Source organism: Pinus tabuliformis, chromosome 7 (genome assembly GCF_031772625.1).
Source record: "Pinus tabuliformis cultivar Carrire ecotype Pingquan chromosome 7, CPIR1, whole genome shotgun sequence".
NCBI lineage: Eukaryota > Viridiplantae > Streptophyta > Pinopsida > Pinales > Pinaceae > Pinus > Pinus tabuliformis.
Genome location: NC_142293.1, coordinates 1,432,505,504 through 1,432,530,000, shown reverse-complemented (window position 1 = coordinate 1,432,530,000; position 24,497 = coordinate 1,432,505,504). Strand labels below are relative to the sequence as shown.

General features: G+C 43.0%; 1 long non-coding RNA gene across 1 annotated transcript in view; it reads right to left on the bottom strand.

Annotated features, from left to right (window-relative positions):
- LOC149253066 (uncharacterized) overlaps window positions 1-24,262 on the bottom strand; it is a 33,289-nt gene extending 9,027 nt beyond the window's left edge. The window contains exons 1-2 of the long non-coding RNA XR_016266117.1: window positions 23,498-24,262; window positions 23,274-23,391 (exon numbers count right to left, since the gene is read on the bottom strand). This is a non-coding gene — a long non-coding RNA (uncharacterized LOC149253066). The remainder of the gene's footprint in view (window positions 1-23,273; window positions 23,392-23,497) is intronic.
- Window positions 24,263-24,497: the final 235 nt, after the last annotated feature.

The window sequence follows — 24,497 nt, the reverse complement described above, 5'->3', positions numbered from 1 at the left end:
AACTCAACCTGCCTCATTATCCATCACTCGGTTCCTCAACCGTTGATGCTCCATCTCATGGAGATGAACCCTTGCATGTCCCACCCTATGAACGAAAAGTTCTCTCATATTAATGGGTAAAACAAATGTTAGATCATAAAAAGCAAGCTTTAATCCTTGAGCCATGCACCAAATTTTATAAAAATAAGAAGAGATTCTTTCTGGGTTTTCCCCTTGAAGGGGTTTTTCCCTAGCTTGAAGCCTATATTTTGTGTCCACTATTTTTTTATGATCGATGAAAAGAATCTAACAAAGAACTATAAGAAGATAACCTAAGATCACCAAAAATTATTAAGGATAAGGAGAAAAGTTTAAATAGTTGCCCTACTACATTCTCCAACACTTTCATCAATGGAGTAATTGAGGAAGAAGTGTACATAGAGCTACCTCAGGGCTTTGATGTACATGAGAGGGAATCTCGTGTTTGCAGACTGGAGAAGGCTTTGTACAAAAAAGCACCTCGGGCTTGGTATTCTCAAATTGATGGATATCTAATGAGTCTTGGTTGTTATAAGTGAAGATTGTGATCTTGTTATTATATGACTTGTTTCTGACAGAGGGAACAATAGTGGCAGTAGCATTTGCTTCCATGATAGAGGAAGCAGTCAAGATTACCACAAGAAGCCCTGCTTCAATATCACAGTAAGTTGACCTCTGAGTTTGAGATGAAGAGTCTAAATTTGATGCATTACTTCCTTGGTCAAGGAAAGTATACTATTGAGATCCTTCTATGAGTGGACCATTTCAGATAGCAGAAATGCTTCAGTAACTTGAAAGCAGCAGTGGCAGAGGGAGCAGCCAGGATTTCCACAGCAGGATCTAGTTCAGTATTAGAGAGAGCACCCAGTCAGGGTGACTGGAGAGCAACTGTGGTGATGGATCCAATGAAGGAAACCGATCAATTTATGGTTGAGCCGAGGCATGCGACTCGTGTTGAGGCATCGACATGGTACATTTGGGCATGGATTGAGATATGTCCCAAATGGTGAAGTACAACTATAGGGATATACATATTCATATAGAGCAAAGAGTGTAGAAGGCAAGAAGAGCACATCAAGACGTTGCTTCAGTTTTGGGTTCTGCAATGATATCCTAGATGAGCAAGAAGCAAACATTTTTCACACTCAACACTGCAAAGGTTGAGTATATTGCAGCTAGTTTTGGAAGGTTGTGAAGCAGTGTGGCTTCGGATGTTGCTCGTAGAATTGTTTGATTAGGTGTTGAAGACAACTGTGATGACAGGTTGAAGCACATTGAGATCAAGTACCACTATATCTGAGACATGATACAGAGGGAGCAGTAAGGCTCCAATGCATTTCTACAAATGAGCAGGTTCTTGACATTTTCGCAAAGCCTTTGTCCCAAGATGAAGTTTGTATACTTCATGGACAAGCCTGGAATGGTTGAGAATGCTTCCCTCGGTTAGAGGGAGTGTTGATCTTGTAGCATCAAGGGCAAATATTCTTCCTAGGTTAAGGGTATTGACCAAGAGCCCTATAATGTGGCTAGGGAGATTGGCCCAGAGATCATCAAGGCCTAGAGTGCTCCCTCAATCAGAATGTTTTGACCATATTACCAAGGATTACTTGGCTAGTGAGTAGAGTGAGTGCCTCAAAGCATCAGGCAAGTGTTTTACCATTCAATAGCATGTGACGACATGAGGGAATGGTAAATTAGATCACAGTTTCACCATTGGTCACGGGTACTAACCTGGTTCCAAGTGACGACTTGGATAAATGGTGACCCAGGACTAGTCTTACTCCGGTCAGGGGGTGCCCAACCATATCGCCAAAGGTTATTTGGCCACCAAAGGTTATTTGGCTAGTAGGTGACTAGATCCATTTGCAAAGGGGATTTGACTAGTGGGTAACTGGATCCTTTGCATGATGCTACAGGATGCTTTCCACATGGTTTTGGAATAGAACATGAAGTGGATGGCTACATTAACATAGCAATATCTTTAATCTTTTCTTGGGATGGAGAAATTGTTCAGCAAAGAGGACATATGAGGAAGTCAAGGTGAATACCTCCATAGCTAAAAGGGAGTGTTTACTTTTGGGTAGTTGCAATCGGTATTCCCGAGGTATAAATCGGCCCATGAAAAAGGAGGGAAATTAAAATTTAAAATTTGAATTAATTCTTCAAGTCGGCCTCAAAATACCAAGTCATCCCAACCAAGAGACCTACCCCTTGGGCACCCCAAAGTCATTATAAAAGGGCATTAGCCCTTCTCATTTCAAATATATCAAACCAACTCTTCTTGTGAGAGCGTCAAACCAAGGAGTCGTAGATCACAAGTGGAGGACGAATTTGAGGTCTATCTTTCTGAATTTGGAAGAGAATCTACCCTAGTGAAGGAAGTCGAGTTGCTAATCTAAGGTTTGGTTTGTTGGACAATTGAAAGAAGGCTAACATGAAGGGTTCTTGGGGCTGCCAAGTTTGTTTGTTGTTGGAACAAAGGAGTCCAAGGCTCTGTGTCTTTTTGTGGTAGGTCCAAAGCCCTAAAAGAGGATAAAAGCCTCAAATTTTGTGAGAAGGTTTTTGTGAAAGGATCGAAGCCCTAGAGGAGGCCAAGATGTTGATTTGGGGTAGCATCAGATGTGCTCTAGCCATGAAAATTGGTGGAGAGGCTAAAGCATATGAGATCTCCAAGACCCATAAATGGTTTGGGCAGATTCTAACCGGTTTGGGAGATATTAAAATAATTAATATTTTTAATGGAGTTCCTAAGTTTAGATAAAATATTAATGGGTATTAATATAAAATTGGGTTAGAAGGGTCCAAAAGTCATGGGTCAAGCCAAATCTAATCTTAGTCGTTGATTAGAGATTTAATCTCGGTCGTTGATGGACCAACAAGAAAAGTATAAGAAGAGGCTTGAGGTTCAGTTGGAGAACACACCAAGTTGATCAAGAATTTGATTTTCTAGGGCAAGGCTTGCTGAGGAAATCGAAGGAGTGATCAGCATTGCAATTGAGGGGCAGTGAATGCAGTGGCAAAGAGGCAGAGATAGTACCGGGAGCATCAACGCAAAATCCAAGAGAGGGTTGACGCAGAGCCAGCTAGAGGCCACGCAGAAGCAGCCAGAGGCCACGCAGACGCAGCCAAGAGTTGCGCGGAGCCTGAGGAGGGTTAGCATGGGAGACGCAAAGGCTCCAGAGGCTGACGCAGAGCCCAGAGAGGCTGACGCTGGGCTAGAGAGGCTGACGCAGAGCCTAGAGGTTGACGTTGGGAGATTTTGTGGGGCAGATTGGGGCTGATATCTGTCTCCAACTGATAGGTACTACTGCCGAGGGCATTCTCTGTTGGGTGAGTCATTTATGGCACCCAGATTGTATTCTGAAACTACTTAATAATAAAACCCTCAGGTAGTTGCACCGGTTTTCCCGCATTGGGTTTTTTCCGGGGACATTAGTCCAAAAATAACGGTGTCACTTATGTGGTTTTTTTCCTTCAGTTGATGATCTGTATGTGTTGAGACTGTACTTGTATTTATTTTTAGTATTTACATGGTAAATAACTTGTTAATTAATAGAACAAGTAGGAAGAAATAAATCAGAGAGTACAGGAAGGATTTCTAATAGTTAGACTTAGAAATTCCAACATGGTATCAGAGGGAGGTTGCAGATCACAGGATAACTAAGGGCATCAACCGAGCAAAGCAGTAGCAGCAAAAACAGTTGTCCCGAGTGACAAAAGTTGTTCCTAGCGGAAAAGCAGTAAGGAAGGGGTGAACGTAGTGCCTGCGTCATTAGTTCGAGCCTGGAAGAGGATCAGCACAGTGGCAGAGAGGAGCAGACCTGACCTACGCAATGCCCGGTCATCTTTCTCGTCAGGAGGGATTGACGCCCGTGGCCAGGAGGTGCAGATTTTGTTGGTGTCGGGATTGCGCAGAGCCTAAAGGATCTAACCTTCAGTTTGCCAGGGCATAGGAGGTTGTGGGTAAGTTGCGAAGTGAAGCTGGTGGGGTATTGTGTTTAGAACAGTACCTAACAGGGAAATACTAAGGAGGAGGGAGTTGCTACTGAGGATTTCTAGCCAAGAAATCTGGATCAGTGGTGCAGCTGCACTAACAATCAGAGTGGGGGCATCTTGACATTGGCAGAGGGGTTTCCAAGAGGGAAATCGAGGCTCAAAGGGAGTCACACCGAGAACTTCCAGGAGGGAAGTAGAGAGGCGCGGAAGAGTTGAAAGAGGAGCAGCGAAATGGTAGAGAATGGGGTTAGAGATCAAGACAGACTGGACGGAGCCTCAAACTTCATAGTCTTGAAGGCCAGGATCTTGTCCGTTCTAGACAAGAATCGTCTCAAGCACTTCGCCTTGAACAGCGATCCCAGTTGACTGGACTGAGAACGAAAAGTACGAGGAGGCAATGGCGAGGGCCAAGAGCATCATCCTTGACGAGGTCAAGGACCATGTAGTACCACATATTGCCGAAAAGGACATGGTAAATGCGATGTGGGAGGCCCTGACGAAATTGTATCAGCATACTTCCGTGCAGAGGAAGATGCTACTAGAAAATCAGCTGTAATCATACCAGATGCAGAAGGGAGAACAGATAGACACCTTCCTCAGTCGATTGAAGGTGATCCGGGATCAACTGACTTCCATAGGGGCCACGCCGAATGAGGAGATGTTGGTGAGGAGTGCATTGAACGCAGTCTCAGAGGAATGGGAGGTATTTTTCTAGAGCATACTGGACAGGTCAACCCTTCCAGATTGGGAGGAACTGTGGGCGACTCTTCGTCAAGAAGAGATCAGAAGGCTAACCAAGGTGGGAAGCAGCGGCAAGGGGGTCAGAATGAAGGAGGAAAAGGAGGATGCTGCCCTAGCATCTGAGGGAAAGCAGGAGAAATGGAAGAAGAAGGACCTCTCCAAGGTCAAATGCTTCCACTGTGGGGAGCTGGGTTACTATGCGAGCCAGTGTTCGAAGAAGAAGAGCAAGGGAAAGGCTTCTAAGACTAAGGTTACGCTAGGGGGAAAGGCTTCTAAGACTAAGGTTACGCTGGGAAGGGCGGAGAAAGAAGTGGAGACAGATGACGACTGTGCCATGAGTGCTCATGCGCCACTTGAGAGGAAGTGGGGTGACATCGAGCTGTAGTCTGACAAACTACAGGCGATGAGGGGCAGGATCCTTGAGGTACCCAACCTCTTGGATTATACCTTGCTACGAGAGCCCCGAAGAGGAGTAACAGGACTGGCAGATGTTGGTAGAGACAAATGCGGATAAAGCGACAGAGAGTGCTGCAGTGCAGGAGTCCTGGGATAGCAGGTTGTAACAGTGCGAGAAGCATGGGAGTGTTGCACCAGTGCAAGATGGCACAGAGAGGTGTGCAACGGTGCGAGATGCATGGAGTTGTTGCAGCAGCGCAGAGGTCAGTAGAGGGAGCACTTGTTAGTGGCAAAGGGAGCTTCAGCATTGGGAGAGTCTCTACCCTGACAGGGATGTCAGAGTTGGGTGGATCAGTTACTTCCTTCTCGGTAACTGGGTTGCAGTGCAGCAGTTAGCAGTGGCAGTGCTATGGCCAGCACGATGCAGCATGAGGAGAAGGGGATGTAGTGTTGGGTATATGGACTAGCAGCAGCACAGATGCAGAAGGAGTTGTCGTATGGATGCAACAGTGGCAATGGCAGGGCCATGGGCAGCAGTACATGATGTAACAGTGTAGAGGATGTTGGGCGGGGAGGCTTAGCATCAGCACAGGGACTGATGCTGGATGATCAGGGTGATACTCAATGAGGAATATTACTAGAGCACAGTTCTCGGTAAGAGGGAGTGTTGATTTAAGGTAGCATCAAATGTGCTATAGCCATGAAAATTGGTGGAGAGGCTAAAGCACATGAGATCTCCAAGGCCTAGAAATGGTTTGGGCAGATTCTAACCGGTTTGGGAGATATTAAAATAAATAATATTTTTAATGGAGTTCCGAAGTCTAAACTTAGGAAAATTAAAATATTAATGGGTATTAATATAAAACTGGGTTAGAAGGGTCCAAAAGTCATGGATCAAGCCAAATCTAATCTTAGCCGTTGATTAGAGATTTAATCTCAGTCGTTGATGGACCAACAAGAAAAGTATAAGAAGAGGCTTGAGGGTCAGTTGGAGAACACAAGAAGTTGATCAAGAATTCGATTTTCTAGGGCAGGGCTTGCTAAGGAAATCGAAGGAGTGATCAGAGTTGCAGCTGAAGGGCAGTGAATGCAGTAGCAGAGAGGCAGAGAGAGTATCGGGAGCATCAGCACAAAAGCCGGGAGAGGGTTGACGCAGAGCCAGCTAGAGGCCATGCAGAAGCAGCCAGAGGCCACGCAGAGGCAACCAAGAGTTGCGCAGAGCCTGAGGAGGGCCAGGGTGGGAGACGCAAAGGCTCCAAAGGCTGACCTTGAGCCCAGGGAGGCTGACGCTGGGCCAGAGAGGCTGACGCCGAGCAGACGCTGGGCCAGAGAGGTTGATGCAGACCCTAGAGGTTGGAGATTTCGTGATGCAGATTGGGGCTGATATCTGTCTCCGACTGAGAGGTACTACTGCCGAGGGCATTCTCTGTTGGGTGAGCCATTTCTGACACCTAGATTGTATTCTGAAACTGCTTAATAATAAAACCCTCAAATAGCTGCACCGGTTTTCCCGCATTGGGTTTTTTTGGGGACATTAGTCCAAAAATAACAGTGTCACTTGTGTGCTTGTTTTTCCTTCAGTTGATGATCTGTATGTGTTGAGATTGTACTTGTATTTATTTTTAGTATTTACATGGTAAATAACTTGTTAATTAATAGAACAAGTAGGAAGAAATAAATCAAAGATTACAGGAAGGATTTCTAACAGTTAGACTTAGAAATTCCAACCCAAGAGCCTCAGTGTTGAGAGCATAAAGGACCAAGACCTTAAGAAGGCCATCCGAGGTAGAAAAAGGAAGGTTGCAGTAGAGAGAAGGTGTCTAGGGTATTACCTATCTATTGAACAAGATGGATACATCGCCCAAGTTGAGAAGTTTTGAGGTCTGTTTGACCACGTTTGACTAGCACTATGATTTTTGGTCTAAGTTGACCAAGTCTAACTTATGAATATCGGATTGTACTTTCTTTGAACTAAACAAATTTCTCCTATAAAAGATTGTTGGGGTTTCTCCCTAGTTTGGGTTTCCCAGGGCAAAATTTTGGTGTCTACTATGCATGACTTTTCTATTGTGATCCTTTGCATTTATCTGTTGAATTTTTTGAAGAATAATTGCTTAATGGTGTTATAAAGTGTCAAAGTTATCACTGGAAGTAATTATTAGTTTTAGAAAATTATGCTTCTGTCATTAGCACTAGAAAATCAAAAATTTAAACAATAATTCTCGTAAATAGGCTTAAAAAGAATTTTCCCTAACTTTATCTCAAGAGAGTTGTTTGGTTTTCTTCACAATAGGAAAATTCATGTAGTCAAAATAGCACAAGAAGGACTATGCATAACAAAAGAAAAAAAAACCAACTTTGATGATGAGATTAGACTTAGCTAAGGTGAGCTAGTTAAATAATAGGATTATTTTATTCAAATTGGGATGAGGTCTCAAGTAGTAAATTGAATAATGGGGTACAATTTCTCAACTTTCTTTGTTGTATTGGTTAATGGGTCAACATCTAGTTTCTTCTATGGATGTCCTATGCCTCCCTTCTTATTCATGTTGATTGCAAAAGGTCTGAGTAGAATGGTAAATGCATTTTGTTACCCACCACTTCGTGGGTGATATCCCCAGGAGAAATTTTTCTCCATGATGAACCTCAGCCGGCAGCCCCTTGCAGCCTCCTACTAGCTCGTTGTGCCATTTCTCTGCCACCTAAGCTAGCCATGTGGTCCCTCACCCACCTGTATTGATCGTATGTTTGAAGGTGGGCCTCCCGAATCTAAAGGTATGTCTTGTCATTTGGTAATTGAGTATTGGGTTTACTTATCATGGATACTTCTAGGTATGGATTGATGGGGGGATTTGGCGAAAAGGGTGGGTTTAGTTTGTGCTCTTGTCCCCTTGATCTCTTTTGGATGTTACCCTTGGATTTTAGTCCCGTGGGATCTCCTTTATTGACCATTTGGTTCTAGGGTGGTACTAGTGGAGAAACCCCGACTTTGGGTGTGTGGCCCCACTCCTTTATCCACATATATTACTCCCTTTCTACTCACTATACCCCATTCATCATTTCTCCCACATGGGTCCACATTTCCTTTCTGGGTACACATAGGGCCAGCCTCTCTATCCCCTTGCCCCCACCTTGGGTCAGGCCTGGAGTGATGCCCCAGAGGTTGAAGCAACTAAAAGAAAAAGAAAAAAGCATAATTGGCCACATTTAACGAGAAATTGTACCACAAAATGCAAAAGATGGCCAAGACAAAAATAATTAGCACATGGGCAAAAGTCAATACATGAGCTCTACCCTAATCCATGGTCATCACCCTGGTTCCATAGGCCCTAGATGAGCCTACCTAAAAGGGGGTAATCACTGCATCATGCTCGTGTCCTTTGAGACCCGAGCAGTTAATGAAATAAAATTCATAAAAGGCAAAAGGCATATAAAAAGGGTGGAAAAATCAAGGTCGAGGCACCTCGTGTACCACGATTGCTCCCTCCTACACATTACATACCCAGGCGTGTGCTTCCTCTTATCCAACTACCCCTATGCCCCAATATGTGGCCCAAGGTTGCTCCTCTCATTCCCTATTCCACTCCACTTATTTATCACTTGCCACCCCCATTAGAGGGATGTACCTTAAACATACTATCCCCTTTAAGGGTTGAAACCGCCTAATAAGGTACTTGGTTAACCCCCTTTGGAGCTTGGAGACACTAGCACATGCCAAAGCCCACTACGAAAGGGCATGCCATTATGAAGTGCCCACTTTGTTATCCATGATTTGTAAACTCTTTTACCCGATTATTTTAATGACTTGTTGTGCTAGAGGCCTAGGTGACGCATTGGATCTTATGTAGGATTGCAGGTGGTTTCCATTTGGGTTTGGTCTCCCTATACAGGATCCTAACCCCCAGAGATCTACATTGGCACATATAGGGTGTGCATAGAGAGCCATTGGCCTCCATAGCAACAGACAACACTCCAAGGATCTTCATTGATGCTCAAACACTACTAGTGATCCACTTTTGGGATGATGGTGATATGCTTGGTACATTATGCCTAGCAGGCCCCCACAGGAGCCCCACGCTCTTGGCAGGTGTCCCACGACTTGGACGACGTCATGGAAGCATTCATTCAACCACTTGAACCCTTGCAGAGGATCTACAGGCATCTTCAATTCATATGGAGACCCATGGGGTCATTTATGTGCCCTCAGACCCACCAAGAGCACCACATGCCTACTATTTGGAGAACAAGGGGCCACCACCTTGTCCATCATATTCCAAGGAATTTGTTCCTTAGTATGGCACTTCAGTACATTATTAGGCCTTTGGAGGGCCCCACGACATGTACATATTATTATTTGGCCCCTTGTGAGGCTTATTTTTACACTTGTGAGCTAGTTTGGTGGGCTTGTCACCAATAGGGGTTTTATTTGCACATTATTTTATCATTAGGGGCTAATGTAGGCCCATAGGCTAATTTGAACTCCTTAGGAGGCTATATATTGATGTTAGATATATTCATTTGGATCATCACTTGATTTGGGATCTCTCTAATCATAGAGAACTTCACATTTTTTCCTTTGAGGATATTTTTTGGAGATGGATGAATTTTGACGCATGGATTTGGGCTATTTTTCTTGTCTTGGAGCTTTGTCTAGCAAACGACATTCTGGTTGGATATATTCTATAATGTTGTAACTAAATTTTGACGTTGTTATTCTTGTTGCTGGATAAAATTAGGGCTAGTTGTTGCATAATTGAAATGTGAAATTAAGCATGTTTTAGCTAATTTAATGTATGGGTCAATGTTATATGAACGAAATGTCCTAGAGATTATTTGTCTCGATAAGCTTGCATCATTTGCTTTGAAGTATAAATGCTTGAAGGTCAGTTTTCTTTTCTTTCTCTCAACATTGGATGAAGTTGACTTTTCGTGCCTCCTTGATCAAGAAACCAAGTTTTTACTCATCATCATCCTTGACCCCATATCCCCAAGTGAATTAGGCACTGATCCCTCAAAAAGGGTGATCATTTTAACCCTCTTTTTACCCTTTTCCCCTTTTTCCCTAGGTCTAGCCCCATTAGGTCACCTAGGGCATCAATTTCCCAGGAATTGACCTAAGGAAAAATTTCGATCTCCTACAGGCTACTGCGCTAGTGGGTCCCCTCCCTCTCCTCCAAATTTGAGGCAATTCTAACTGTGGAATTTCCAGGAATCCCAAGCCCTAGCTCTAGGATCGAATTTTGCCTAAGCATCCCCAAGGCTAGACCTCAACAAGATCAATTCAACCTTTTGAAGTAAATATTCTTGTTTCGTCCTTTCCTTTCACCTTGTCCAAGATAGGAACATCATTGGTTGCTACATTCCATCCCCGAACCTGCACTGGGTCCGCTTGGCCCTGTGTGGTCCCACTTCTCAATAAAGATTATTTGTCAAGGACCATTTGGGAATCCAAGTTTCCCAAGGGTTATAGGGATTGAGAACTGCGTCTATAAGCTTATTCCTTCTCTATCAACCCTCCAATCTTCACCCCTTACCCCTGGAGGACCAAGTCCCTTGCCTAAAGAGCAAGCAAGTTCCATTCTTCACTCCATCCTTGGAAAAGGGTTTCCAGGGTCACTTTCCACCTATCCATTGGCATATACTTTACAAGTGATCCCTACACTACCGAGACTCCTCCCATCGGTGAAAGTCTGTAAAGGGCAGGGAGACTTAGCTGTGGTGACAGTGGGCTAAGCCTCCACTATTGCCCTTAACCTAGGAGTTGTGCTCTTAAGAACGCGTTTGAAGTCCCCTGTTAGTTTGAGTGGTAACATTAAGACGTCGTTGTCGGGGACACGAAACGTGTGTTTTGTTCCCCATACGACATATTGACATATCATTATTGGCAACTCCATGGGAAGAACGAAGCCCTAGTTCTTCATTGAACTTTAAGGTCAATGCTTGTAGGGTGAAGCAAGCATTTTTCTAGGCATCTTTAATTTCGCCCTAGCAACTCCTACATGTCTCATGTATACCTCAAATAGGGTGTCATTCTATCGTAAATTACCCGCTTTGGACATCGCTAGCATCCCTGGACATCCTAATCATGTCGCAGGAAGGATGCTACGTGGGATGCCCGTGTTTGATGGTGATCCACTCTCCACAATTAACCACGTAGAAAGATTTAATGCACATGCTTCAAGAGAGAAGGTTGTCCACCAAGATGTCCTTATGTCTTTATTCATGGGATCTCTCTGTGGTCATAACTCATGGCTGCATAATCATGAACCTAGGAGCATCTCATCCATGGAAGAGTTCGTTGATGGCTTTCTTAGACATTTTCAAGTACACCCTGCATTAAGCATCCAAGAGGAAGCCATCATCGAACATCATCAAGACATTAAGAATCTAGGAAATGAGAAAGAAGACGGGTCCTCCTTGGGTCCGCATGATGAAAATGATGATTTTGAGGACACGTGTGCTGGGAAGGATGAATTTATAGAAAGTGAAATTGAGACCAACCCTACCTTTCTCAAGGAGATTACTCACGATGAATCCTCTTTTGAAAACCTTGAGAAAGATGATCCCATTAGCCCTTCAAAACATGACATTGAAGATTATTTCCACGTTGAAAAGGAGAAATGGGAATTGTTGGTCCTCAATTTGATTATGCTCCCATTTACGAGATCGACAAGGAGGATGAGGATGAGATTGGTCTTCCCTTCCCCTCAGGCACTATTTATGATGACATACCCAATGATACCCTTGGGAAGGAAAATCTCCCTTTTCCTTTGCATGAAGAGGGGCAATTGGGAGGGATCAATTTTCCTTTTAGGAGAGACCCAATCTTTGAAATTGATAAGGCTCCCACTTCTTCTAGTATGATTCTATGTTCAAAGCACTTGAGCCTTTCATTTATGATTTTGGGAAAGCACAACCCGTTGAATACATTACTTCTTTCTCCCTTTTTCCTATTGGTCATCATCTCGAGTCTTCATCAAGTGATTCCCTCACCCTTGGTCATATGATCTCAATTAAATGTGAACCCTTTCCCCCTCCTGAGTATAGTGTCAAGGAAAAGCCCTTCATCGATTATACTTTTCCTCCGTGGATGCAACCTCAGGGTTTTGATCACTCCATAGTCTCTCCTCTCCATTGTAATCATCATGTGCAACCTACTTGTGTTTCTCCATCTCGTCAGCTTCCCTTTTCTATTAATCATAACCCAATGAAGGCCATAAACCATGACATAAATAATAAGGACAATGGTGGAAATGATATGCTAGAGGTTTCCATCCATCAAAAGTTTATGAGCTTGGTTGTTGACATCTCTATATTTTGGTTGTAAGAGAAGAACTCATGGACTAGATTACATCCTTTTCTTACCTCCTCTCACATAATCATCCATGTGTTGGCATCATATTTTCCCACCTCCCGCCCACAGCATCCTCCATGTATTTGGGTTTGCATTTACTTTGGGGTTTGTTGCATGAGTAATCATACAAGCAGGCATATTTATATTGACTTGATGATATGTTGGTTGCATTGGCTTTATGATTACACTTACTATTAGCATTATCACATGCATGTTCGGGTAGGATGCATTGCATGTTGATTTTTGCATTAGAACTAACGTCATATGATGTTTCTCATGATAGATTAGATTGCATTTAGGTTAAAAAAAAATTGCATATTTTATTTCTTGTTGGTTTAAGGGCTAACATTAAGCATGAGTGATCATCAATCACTGTGAAAAACATGTTTCCCCGTGGCTTCGATCTTTGACATGTGCAGATAACAGGTCTACGGTGACCACAATATTGTTGGAGTTCTCGTGACCTCCCATTCGAGCAGCCTCTTCCACTTCTTCGAGAGATCACGTCCCAGTTGGATCCATATGTTACCCACCACTTCGTGGGTGATATCCCCGGGAGAAATTTTTCTCCATGATGAACCTCAGTCTATAGCCAACAGCCCCTTGCAACCTCCTACTAGCTCGTTGTGATGTGACATTTCTCTGCTCCCTGAGCCAGCCATGTGGTCCCTCACCCACCCGTATTAATCGTATGTTTGAAGTTGGGCCTCCAGAATCTAAAGGTATGTCTTGTCATTTGGTAATTGAGTATTGGGTTTACTTATCATGGATATTTCTGGGTATGGATTGATGGGGGGTTTGGCGGAAAGGGTGGGCTTAGTTTGTGCTCTTGTCCCCTTGATGTTACCCTTGGATCTTGGTCCCGTGGGATCTCCTTTATTGACCATTTGGTTCTAGGGTGGTACTACTTGGGAAACCCCGACTTTGGGTGTGTGGTCTCGCTCCTTTATCTGCATATATTACTCCCTTTCCACTCACTATACCCCATTCATCATTTCTCCCACCTGGGTCCACATTTCCATTCTGGGTCCACATAGGGCCAGCCTCCCTATCCCCTTGCCCCCACCTTGGGTCAGGCCTGGAATGATGCCCCAAAGGTTGAAGCAGCTAAAAGAAAAAGAAAAAAGAATAATTGGCCACATTTAACAGGAAATTGTACCACAAAATGCAAAAGATGATCGGGACAAAAATAATTAGCGCGTGGGCAAAAGTCAATACATGAGCTCTACCCCAATCCATGGTCATCACCCTGGTTCCATAGGCCCTAGATGAGCCTCCTTTATCATTCAGGAACCCATGATTGTCCCAACCCCTGGAGGGCAATGAACAGTCCTACCTAAAAGGGGGTAATCACTGTTATATCTTACACATCATGCTCGTGACCTTTGAGCCCCGAGGAGTTAATGAAATAAAATTCATAAAAGGCAAAAGACATATAAAGAAGGGTGGAAAAATCAAGGCTAGGGCACCTCGTGTACCACGATTGCTCCCTCCTACACATTACATACCCAAGACATGAGCTCTATCCCAATCCATGGTCATCACCCTGGTTCCATAGGCCCTAGATGAGCCTCCTTTATCATTCAGGAACCCATGATTGTCCCAACCCCTGGAGGGCAATGAACAGTCCTACCTAAAAGGGGGTAATCACTGCTATATTTTACACATCATGCTCGTGTCCTTTGAGCCCCGAGGAGTTAATGAAATAAAATTCATAAAAGGCAAAAGACATATAAAGAAGGGTGGAAAAATCAAGGCCAGGGCACCTCGTGTACCACGATTGCTCCCTCCTACACATTACATACCCAGGACATGAGCTCTACCCCAATCCATGGTCATCACCCTTGTTCCATAGGCCCTAGATGAGCCTCCTTTATCATTCAGGAACCCATGATTGTCCCAACCCCTGGAGGGCAATGAACTGTCCTACCTAAAAGGGGGTAATCACTGCTATATCTTACACATCATGCTCGTGTCCTTTGAGCCCCGAGGAGTTAATGAAAGAAAATTCATAAAAGGCAAAAGACATATAAAGAAGGGTGGAAAAATCAAAGCCAGGGCACCTCGTGTACCACGATTGCTCCCTCCTACACATTACATACCCAGGCGTGGGCTTCCCCTTATCCAACTACCCCTATGCCCCAATATGTGGCCCAAGGTTGCCCCTCTCATTCCCTATTCCACCCACTTATTTATCACTTGCCATCTCCATTAGAGGGATGTACCTTAGACATATCCCTTTAAGGGTTGAAACCACCTAATCAGGTACTTGGTTAAACCCCTTTGGAGCTTGGAGACACTAGCACATGCCAAGGCCCACTACGGAAAGGCATGCCATTATGAAGTGCCCACTTTGTTATCCATGATTTGTAAACTCTTTTACTCGATTATATTAATGACTAGTTGGACTGGAAGCCTAGGGGAAGCATTGGATCTTATGCAGGATTGCAGGTGGTTTCCATTTGGGTTTGGTCTCCCTATACGAGATCCTAACCCCGAGGTCTACATTGGCACACATATAGGGTGTGCATAGATAGCCATTGGCCTCCAAAGCAGCAGACAACACTCCACAGATCTTCATCGATGCTCAGAGACTACTAGCGATCCACTTTTGAGATGATGGTGATATGCTTGGTACATTATGCCCAGCAAGCCCCCACAAGAACCCCGCACTCTTGGCAGGTGTCCCAAGACTTGTACGATGTCATGGAAGCATCCATTCCACCACTCGAACCCTTGCAGAGGATCTACAGGCATCTTCGATTCATATGGAGACCCATGGGGTCATTTATGTGCCCTCAGACCCACTGGGAGCACCACAGGTCTACTACTTGGAGAACAAGGGGCCACCCCCTTGTCCATCATATTCTGAGGAATTTATTCCTCAGTATGGCACTTCAGGACATTATTAGGCCTTTGGAGGGCCCCACGACATGTACATATTATTATTTGGCCCCTTGTGAGGCTTATTTTTACACTTGTGAGCTAGTTTGGTGGGCTTGTCACCAATAGGGGTTTTATTTGCACATTATTTTATCATTAGGGGCTAATGTAGGCCCATAGGCTAATTTGAACTCCTTAGGAGGCTATATATTGATGTTAGATACATTCATTTGGATCATCACTTGACTTGGGATCTCTCTAATCATAGAGAACTTCACATTTTTTCCTTGGAGGATATTTTTGGAGATGGATGAATTTTGACGTATGGATTTGGGCTATTTTTCTTGTCTTGGAGCTTTGTCTTGCAAACAAAATGTTGGTTGGATATATTCTATAACGTTGTAAGTAAATTTTGACGTTGTTATTCTTGTTGCTGCATACTGCTAAAATTAGGGCTAGTTGCTACATAATTGAAATGTGGAATTAAGCATGTTTTAGCTAATTTAATGTATGGGCCAATGTTATATGAATGAAATGTCCTAGAGATTATTTGTCTCGATAAACTTGCATCATTTTCTTTGAAGTATAAATGCTTGAAGGTCACTTTTCTTTTCTTTCTCTCAACATTGGATGAAGCTGACTTTTCGAGCCTCCTTGATCAAGAAACCAAGTTCTTACTCATCATCATTCTTGACTCCATATCCCAAAGTGAATTAGGCACTGATCCCTCAAAAAGGGTGATCATTTTAACCCTCTTTTTACTCTTTTCCCCTTTTTCCCTAGGTCTAGCCCCATTAGGTCACCTAGGGCATCAATTTCCCGGGAATTGACCCAAGGAAAAATTTCGATCTCCTACAGGTTACTGCACTAGTGGGCCCCCTCCCTCTCCTCCAAATTTGAGGCAATTCTAACTGTGGAATCTCCAGGAATCCCAAGCCCTAGCTCTAGGATCGAATTTTGCCTAGGCATCAACAAGGCTAGACCTCAACAAGATCAATTCAACCTTTTGAAGTAAATATTCTTGTTTGGTCCTTTCCTTTCACCTTGTCCAAGATAGGAACATCATTGGTTGCTACATTCCATCCCCGAACCTGGACTGGTCCACTTGGCCCCGTGTGGTCCCACTTTTAAATAAAGATTATTTGTGAAGGACCATTTGGGAATCCAAGTTTCCCCAGGATTATAGGGATTGAGAACCTCGCCTATAAGCTTATTCCTTCTCCCTCAACCCTCCAATCCTCACCCCTTACCCCTGGAGGACCAAGTCCCTTGCTTAAAGAGCAAGCAAGTTCCATTCTTCACTCCATCCTTGGGAAAGGGTTTCGAGGGTCACTTTCCACCTATCCATTGGCATATATTTTACAAGTGATCCCTACACTATGGGAACTCCTCCCATTGGTGAAAGTCTGTAAAGAGCAGGGAGACTTAGTTGTGGTGACAGCGGGCTAAGCCTACACCGTTGCCCTTAACCTAGCAATTGTGCTCTTAAGAACCCCTTTTAGGTCCCCTGCTGGTTTGAGTGTTAACACATCTAAAAGGGAAGGTAAGGGTATTAAAATGAGAAATCATTTTCCCTCGTCTCATTTACTATTTGTAGATGGTGTGGTTTTGTTTGGCATGGGAACAATTAGGGAAGTACAAAACTATAAAGAAGTCATACAATAAGGCAATAACGATGTAGGTGAATGTTCATAAATATTCAGTGCTATTCAATGGCCTAGAGGCATGCTTAGATAGTTTGCTCAGATATTGATGTGGGGTTAAAATATCTAAAGTTTTATTTCAAGCCTACTAACTAGATATTCAAGGATTGGAACTATCTTTGTGAAAAAAATGAAGAGAGAATGACAAACTCATGCTACTAGTCGTTATTGAAGGTTGGCAAGCTGATTTTAGTCAAATTAGTTTTGGAGGCAATGCCTATTTATTGGCATTTTTTAGTTTACATGCCAAAAGGAATGTTAGAAAAAAAAATAGAAAAGGTGTTTTAGCTTCATATGAACAAGAAAAAGAGAAAGGGAAAGAAAACCATTGTTTAAGTAGAAAAACTTTTCAAAACCAATGGAAGGTAGGGATTAGAAAATATTCATCTATTTGAACAAGTTTTATGAAATGTCCCCTATGGATTAATTTCCCAGTGGAGGACAAAATAGCCTATCCAACCCCGTAGGCTATAGTCTTTCATAAAGGGGGAACCCATCATCCAAAGTTTTCGTGCAACATTGGGTAAATTTTGGGGTGGCTAGGGCAAAAAACCCAAACTTGGGGTTGCACATGAACCCCTCACATTAGATTAAGGAAGAGAAACCCCCATGAAGAATCTATAAATAAAGGGGAGATGGAACCATTCTATCATCATTGAATTGGATTGAATTGTCTCTATTTTCTTTGAGCCTAAAACTTGAGGATTTTAAGACCCCTTCTTCTTGTTTAGTTTCGATGGAGGTGATCCCACCCTAGCTAATTTCCTGTCTAGTTTCGGTGGAGGTGATCCCACCCTAGCTAGTCACTTCTTTTCTTTGTTCTGGCACAACATATTCTCTTAGAACCACTTAGATCTAGCTGGCTAGCAAGGTCGAAGCCTCAGATATTATGATCTAAGCACACTCAGCCCTAACCGTGACCCATAGTTGGTTAAGGTCAAAAAGGGTATCTAAAGTCATTATGTGCTTCTTTTAGGGCAGCAACACCCTTTCTCTAGCAACGACGGCAACTGGTTTTTATGCTGAAGTGTGGATCTATCAAAAAAGACGAACTAGGTCAATTATGTTTTCAAACAAGCTAAAGCCCAGAATTAGACTTGTGACCATCTCAGGAAGAAAATCATCTGAGGTAGCAAGTTGTCTAAATCTATAGGATTTCCAAAATCAACTAAGGTCACACTTGGTCAACTTCTTTGTGGCACCAAGAACGATCTGAAGTAGTTATGTCTTGACCTAGGGTAATTGAATAAAGCAGAAGTTATATATACCGCCCAGAGGTCCCAAAGGACTGTGAATCATAGGCAGGGTCTCCATCGCACCTAGGTTGTAGACTTGGAACAAAGAATGTGAAATACAGATGAACAAGAGATTTAGATTTGTGGCAGTAATCAAATCTCGCACCTAGGTTGTAGACTTGGAACAAAGAACGTGAAATACAGGATGAACAAGAGATTCAGATTTGTGGTAGTAATCAAATCTCACTAGAACATCACATGCTATCACAAGTGCATGAAACAATGAGTAATTAGTGTGTTTCTTGCCATTGACATTATGCAGTGAGCTATAATCTTATAATCGGTGTAGTCACAGTGGGATTGGATAGGTAAGTGAAGTGTTGAATATTGATTTTGAAATTAGAATTATACTTTGGATTACTGGTTGGAGGAATCTATTATTCTGTATTGAATTTTCCTTGGGTCCTAGATTTGGTCTATGGCTAACCAAGCATACAAACACACTAGGAACCCCAACATAGTACTTTGCATAGCATAAATCTACAGCAGTGAAACCAATAAAACACACTAGAAACCCCAACACACAATAATCTGCACAACAAAAACCCACGACAGTGAAATCAATAAAGTACATAGAGATATTAAGCCCAAAGCTCAATCTTTATTAGTCCATTAATAAACAATCATGGGGCTCTTGTACCAAGGATCATGGCCCTTCAGATCACTAGTACAACTAGTATACATAGTATACAGTTAAGGCTTGCAATTTGTTCCATCAAATCTACAATCTTCCCAACATAATAAGAACAAAATACATGACTTGTTGTATCCCTCCTTTGCTTCCAACCCTTTCTGCCCTATTGTCCTTGGTGTACCTCGTTGTCTTTTGCCTCCAATAACAACAAAGAAATAGCTCTAACTCCTTTGTTCAAGCAGCGACTTACAATGGCTTTTATCCTTCAAAGTCACTACATAACCAGCTCCAAATGGTTCAGCTACTCACAGTAGATTTTATCCTTCAAGATCATTGTATATAGGCCCTCAAACATTGTTGTCCAATCCTCCTTGATGAACAGACTTCAAGAAACGTACTCAACAACTTCTTCCTTCTTAGAACAACAATATCATTATGCCTTGCTAGCCTCTACACAAGTTTGAGGCAACTCGATCTACTCTTGCAAGCCACCTAAGCCCTTCAGCCCCCCAGTTCTATTGTCTACAACCCCACAGCCTCTTTAAACAAGCCTCAGCCTAGCCTTCCAGAGACCTTGAGGCCTTTCGGCCCTACTCCTAGAATCCTGTAGCTTTTCGGCCCTGCAACTAGGGCTTCAACCTATCTTGGGCAGTGAATTGGGGGAATCGAATTCTGAGAGGTGAAATGGTCTAGCAGAGACCTGAGACGGGGGAAGGCAGGAGATATTTTGCATGATATTTGCACATGACAGAGGAGATTTTTCCTTTTGCAAACCTGGTCGATTCTAGGCAAACCTGGTCGATTCTAGGAGTCTAAGAAGAAGGAAAATGGAAGGTTGGGAGAACAGGGGAGGCCAAATGGCAGGAAAAGGAGAGCCCTGTTAGCAGGCCCTAACTAACCAGAAGTTGGGAGGGAGAACAGTAGAAAAGGGGAGGAATTGGACCAGGAGGGGGCAAGGCAAAAACGAGAGGAAGCACAGTGGGAGTGAACAAGTAAAGAGAGGAAGGATTCATCATTAAATCAACATCACTAGAGGATAATCAGGGAGATTACAACAATGGAAAGGAGGCACAAGCTCAAATGTGAGTCATCAATTGCACGAGAGTGGCAAGGGGACCTGTAGCAATATAGGTGAGTTACGTTGAACCAATTAAGATCTTAGAGACTGGATGTTATTGTTTTGTTGTGCTTAGCTAGTGCCCGAATGCTAGGGTTACACTGATAGACGGAAATCATTCCAATCGGATCAAATGGGATTGTGGATGCATATCCTTAATAAACTTAGGCTGGAGAACATGCTCACTAGGCAGCACTACGTCCTCTTTTTTTCACCTGATGTGCCCAGAAATTCGGGCATTAACACCTCCCACACACAATTTGATTAAGTAATACACTTCTTGCCATGCTTTGATTGACAAACAACCCTCCGTAGCCACCCTTGCTGAATTAAAATGTTTTAGGTGCCCTGCCCTGTAGCAATAGTGCGTAATGGCTACCTGAATCTGTGGCTACATTTTTCATCTTTGTTGCATGTAACAAGGAGCGCTAACTGAAATAAGACTCTCTGGTGGTTACTGCAGATAGTCTTCCTTATTGCACTCTATAGTCAATATATCTTTAGATTCTAAGTATGAAACTAGAAACAGAGGAGTAATGAAAATGGACTAAGGATGGAACTGTGACCACTGGATGCCTGATACTGGGCTTCTCATTGGTTTCCCAAAACCAGTAAACTCTGGATACCCAGCTTGGGTGGAGCTGCTGAGTTAGTTCACCAAAACTAGTAGGCTCTGGACTCGCAGCTTTGGGTTGAGCTGCTAAAGTCATTTTAGGGTGGAGGCACATCCCTGCATTCCCTGAGTTAATCACGGGTGGGGATTTAGGCCTCTAGAGTCCCATATGAGCTGAAGGGTTAAGCAATTACATACAGGGTGGAGGCACATCCCTGGATTCCCTAAATTAAACATGGGTGGGGATTTTGGCCTATGGAATCCCTGTGCTAGCCTACAATCATGCTCTTACACGCAGTTTGGAGATAGCCTATACCTATGGATTCCCTAGACTGGACATTGGAATGGGGTTTTATCAGCTAGGGGGTGGCAGCTGCACCATGGGCAGCTTGCCAATGGTTGGGTGGAGAACTTTGAATCTTACTCCAATGTCCTTCCCTCCTGAATTGTTTACTTGGCTGTAGCTTACCTCAATGTACAGCCTCAGTTTCCTGAGATTAGACCCACAGGCCATATATTATTGACTGTTGTACACAATGACATTGTCCTTGTTTGACCTAAACTATGATCACATCCAATGGTAACCTCATAGTGGTAAATATTCTGTCTGTACCCTAAATAAATAAACCTGATGTAATGGCTTTAACATGTTTTGCTTGATTTATGCCCTCTTTATGGATTGAACACTTAACAACTCACTCATACCGTCTGCAAGGGGGGGCAGTAGTAATACACAGCATAGTAACAGAATTAAACACTGGAGTATGTCTTAGTCATATCCTCCCTAACAGAGTTAATCCTGGGTTTCTTATGCATACAGTAAGGAAAACTGTAATGCTTAGATGAGCTCCCCAGGTATCACTGTCCATATGGACTGCTAGACTGCTAATAAAGCAATGTGTCATGCCATCGAAATGCGATTTTTCTGAGTGACTACCATGTGTTACTATGAGAAATTAACATAGACCTGCACATGATATTTTGGACGTCATGGCACTTAAACAAGTGTTGTCTTGTTAACATAAGATTGGATGCATAAAATTGCCACATATTGCTGGTCATGTGAACCCATTTGTGTGACCCTGGGTTATAGATTACACCTACATTCTCCTGCTCACCAAACTTTAGATGATGGGCTTGTTTCACTGAACTATGCAACATCACACCGTGACCAAAGGACATTGGTAACAAATCAAACCTTAAGAGTTGGCAGCTTGATGTACTTTCATTGGGTCTGCTGATTGTTTTTCATTTCAGCTCAGTATTTGTATTCCTGGACTAACGTTCTTGTAGCAGAGTTTAGAATATGGACTGTGGTGGAACTATCACTGGCCACTGGATGTTAGTGGTAGCAACAAAACCAAACACCCATAGAGTCAGTTCATGTCATATGTTGAAGAGAAATTGGGAGGAGCCTCAGCCCAATAAATAGATAGATCATGAGAACTTGCCCCTACCACGGACTGTGTTCTCCTTGGAAACCAGCAGATGTTGGTGTTGGAGACATGTTCACCACAGAGGAAATTAGGGATGAGTGCTCAACAATAGGGCTGACACAACAGGTGTTACAGTCCCTGCCTTTCAAAATTCAGAGGTAAACTCTGTATGTTGACACTTCACCATATTCACTTTAGGGAGGCTGGCATGATATACCTGTTTTGAACCCAATCATGAACTCCATGGGTAGCAGTCATACACCAATGGTTTTTCACATGGCTTTCCCAACATTGGATAATATTGGCATTTGCATGGGATGAGTTGACCTAGTAATAAATTTAGGTAGAATTTGGTAGCCAGGATGAGTTAAACGTTAACGCTGTACATCTTAGTAATGCTGTGGAGTTGATCCTAGCTAGGCAACCATCATCATTTGTTCCATGATCTAACATGCCTGAGGATTGCTAGGAAGGTGTGACTATTGGTTTATCCACAGATGATGACCATCCAATCCCTACATATCAAGAGGATTCTGGGTGCAGAATCTGACACTACAGATGATTCAGATATTACAGAAGTTGGAGCTGAGTTATGTATGGTTGGTGATCAGACATGTTCAGTTCCTTATGAACTAGCTCTTTGACTTACCAGACTTGAAGCAAATTGTCTTTGGAAACATGGAATTATTGTTTGACGGAGGAGGATAGGTACAATGACAGTGAAACTCATTCTGAACATAATGACAGTGAAACGCACATTATCATGTCATGGTTTTGTTCCATTGAAAGACAACTTGAAAGAAGATGTTCGAAAGAAAATGTTCGAAGAAGGGATAACAAATTTCTTTCCCTTTCAAAAAGGAAGGATCGCAAATCCTCAAAACCGGTTTGACAAAAATTAAAACAAAAGTAAAATCTCCATGCATCAAATATCATGCCGGTTGACAAAAATTAAAATTAAAGCAAAAGTAAAATCTTCATGCATCAAATATCATAAGAAGAGCAGAGAAAGGGTTCTGTATTTTTTTAAAGTTCTAGGATTTTCTCGAAAATCAACAAATCAAATTATCAATCAAAATGCACTAACCTTAACTTTGTTGGCCAACAAAATCAGTGTTGAAGGGCTTGATTTATGGAAATTCTTGTTAATTGGTTGTGGGCCTAACCAGAGTCTTTAGTTCAGTGTGCCGCGATATTGTTAGTTTCTGCGTAGTACACTTTAACTCATTAGAGAAAAAAAGCAACAAGAAATCAAAGAACAATTCCATACATAAATATAGATGAATATATATTTTCTTTCAGGACACTCACCGTGAAGACATGCTGACATCCTCTGTGAATCATGTTTGACATCTCTGTGAATCATGTTTGCCGCCCATCAAAAGTGATTCCATGTGCTCCTCTGCCATGGTATTTTCCCTCTCTCGATTATCACAGAACCACAAACATAAATATGCACAAACTTACATACTAACATATCGCACATAACACAACTCAATTAACACAACACTACAAGTCAATTTAGACCACCCTACAGAACTCACATTGAAACAAACACTACATTGAAACAACACTACAGAACTAACATTAAAACAAACACTACGTATTGAGCTCTTCACACAACACACTTCCACTGTTACACGTACAACACTACACATTGGGTGCTCCTGAGAGAAAGAGAGAGACAACCATTAAAGCTAGCAAAGCATTATGGATTCACGTGTTAAGAGAAGGAAATATGGGTAACCCAGGGCGCTGAGGGTGATGACCAAGTCCCAATCTGTATTGATCCTAAGCAAGTAGATGTAAATTGCAGTGGAACCCATGTAAGTAACATCATCCGTCTTCCCCATCGCGTTTACATTGTCAATGATCCTAAAAACCCTATCAGACTTCGCATACAGAGCCAATTTGACCCTCTCTGCATCCGGAGTCTAGCGATCTAGGTGCAAAAGATACTGGTTTCTCGGATGGTAAATGACATTCAGCAACCTTTTCATCCGATCTCAATCTCTCAATCCCCGCGGCTACCATTTAACCATTTATCAGGTACGTCAATATAGGGTGGCTGCGAGGCCTTTCAAAACCGCCGTGGTTTTGGATTCAATAAGCACCGAAATTCAAGACACCTACACACCCACTACGTCCTCTCCTGTCCCACACCGCTGCTTTTCCCACTCCCACGTGTTCCATCATCCGCGCTCGACGCTGACACCGCTGCGGTCTTTTGGCAAGTGACGCTGACACCACTTTTTTTCCACTCCGACGCCGCAGCTTATTTTTGGCAAGTGAGGCTCGACGCTGACACTGC